Source organism: Mixophyes fleayi, chromosome 5 (genome assembly GCF_038048845.1).
Source record: "Mixophyes fleayi isolate aMixFle1 chromosome 5, aMixFle1.hap1, whole genome shotgun sequence".
NCBI classification, from domain to species: Eukaryota; Metazoa; Chordata; class Amphibia; order Anura; family Limnodynastidae; genus Mixophyes; species Mixophyes fleayi.
The window spans coordinates 100,933,036-100,935,478 of record NC_134406.1 but is presented as its reverse complement, the minus strand read 5'-3'; positions in this window follow the sequence as shown (position 1 = coordinate 100,935,478).

Here is a 2,443-nt window from a genome sequence, read left to right as displayed (position 1 = left end):
GAGTGCTGAAGGTGGCAAAAAGGCGGCGGGGGTTAGAGGACTGGGAAGAGATGAGGGATTTAAAGAAAGATTGTTTAGCGAGTGAGAGGGCAGAGCTGTAGGATGAAAGGATGAATTTAAAGTGGAGGAAGTCAGCCAGGGAGCGGGATTTTCTCCAGTGACGTTCGGCGGAACGGGAGCATTTTTGGAGGAAGCGGGTAAATTTGGAGTGCCAGGGTTGGGGTTTGGAGCAGCGGGGGTGGACGGAGTGGGCAGGGGCGACCGCGTCCAGAGCGGAGGTGAGGGTGTGATTGTAGAGGGAGACCGCCTGGTTGGGGCAGGCCTGGGAGGAAAGGGGAGAAAGGAGGGTATCGAGAGAGGAGGACAGAGAGGCAGGGTCAAGAGCATCGAGGTTGCGTATGGACAGAGTAGGTTTGGGCAGGGGGAGGGGAGCAGGAGAAGAGGAGAGAGAGAAGGAGAGAAGATGGTGGTCGGATAGAGGAAAGGGAGAGATGGAGAAGTCGGAGAGATTACATAGGTAGGAGAAGACAAGATCAAGGGAGTGACCAAGGCAGTGGGTAGAGGAGGAGGTCCATTGGGTGAGACCAAGGGAGGAAGAGAGGGTGAGCAGTTTGCTGGAAGCAGGGTAGGTGGGGTTGTCGATGGGGATATTAAAGTCACCGAGAATGATCGAGGGGAGATCGGAGGAGAGGTAGTGAGGAAGCCAGCTAGCAAAGTTGTCAAGGAAGAGGGAGGTGGGGCCAGGGGGGCGGTAGATGACAGTGACGCGGAGATGGATGGTGTAGAAGAGGCGGATGGAGCGAGCTTCAAAAGAGGAGAAGGAGAGGGAGGGTTCAGGGGGAATGACACGAAAAGTACAGGTGGAGGAGAGGAGGAGGCCAACTCCACCGCCAGGGCGGGCATCAGGCCTGGCGGAGTGGGTGAAGGAGAGGCCACCATAGGAGAGGGCAGCAGGGGAAGTAGTATCAGAATCGGAGAGCCAGGTTTCAGTAACGGCAAGAAGGTTAAAGGAGTTGGATAGAAAGAGGTCGTGGATAGCAGTCAGCTTGTTGCGGACGGATCTGGCATTCCAGAGGGCACAGAAGAAAGGGGGAGAGGAGAGGGGGGAAGGGTTAACTGACAAGCCGGGTCGGTACACAATAGATCAGTTGGTGCAGATAAGCCAGGGATTCAGCAGGAGAAGGGTTAATTGACAAGCCGGGTCGGTACACAGTAGATCAGTTGATACAGATAAGCCAGGGACTCAGCAGGAGAAGGGTTAATTGACAAGCCGGGTCGGTACACAGTAGATCAGTTGATGTAGATAAGTCAGGGATTCAGCAGGAGAAGGGTTAACTGAAAAGCCGGGTCGGTACACAGTAGATCAGTTGATGCAGATAAGCCAGGGATTCAGCAGGAAAAGGGTTAACTGACAAGCCGGGTCGGTATACAGTAGATCAGTTGGTGCAGATAAGCCAGGGATTCAGCAGGAGAAGGGTTAATTGACAAGTCGGATCGGTACACAGTAGATCAGTTGATACAGATAAGCCAGGGACTCAGCAGGAGAAGGGTTAATTGACAAGCCGGGTCGGTACACAGTAGATCAGTTGATGTAGATAAGCCAGGGATTCAGCAGGAGAAGGGTTAACTGACAAGCCGGGTCGGTACACAATAGATCAGTTGGTGCAGATAAGCCAGGGATTCAGCAGGAGAAGGGTTAATTGACAAGCCGGGTCGGTACACAGTAGATCAGTTGATGTAGATAAGCCAGGGATTCAGCAGGAGAAGGGTTAACTGAAAAGCCGGGTCGGTACACAGTAGATCAGTTGATGCAGATAAGCCAGGGATTCAGCAGGAGAAGGGTTAACTGACAAGCCGGGTTGGTATACAGTAGATCAGTTGGTGCAGATTCAGCAGAAGGGCCAATTGACAAGCCGGGTCGGTACACAGTAGATCAGTTGATGCAGATAAGCATCCTGTGATAGGATGTTCGTGAAATTTCATCCCTGCTGGATATTCCACGGTCAACTGTAAGTGATATTATTAGAAAGTGGACGCATTTAGGAACAACAGCAACTCAGCCTTGAAGTGGAAGACCACATAAAAGCACAGAGCAGAATCAACAACTGTTAAAGGGCATGATGCGTAAAAGTCGCCAACAATCTGTCGATTCCATAGCTGAAGAGTTCCAAATTTCCATTGGCATTAATTTAGGCACAAAAACTGTGCAGCAGGAGCTTAATGGAATGGGTTTCCATTGCCGAGCAGCTGCATGAAAGCTTCACATCACCAAGACCAATGCCAAGCGTAGGATGGAGTGGTGTAAAGCACACCAACACTGGACTGTGGAGCAGTGAAACATGTTCTGTGGTGTGACGAATCACACCTCTCTGTTTGGCAGTCAGGTAGGTGAGTCTGGGTTTGGCGGATTCCGGGAGATTGTTACCTGCCTGACTGTATTATG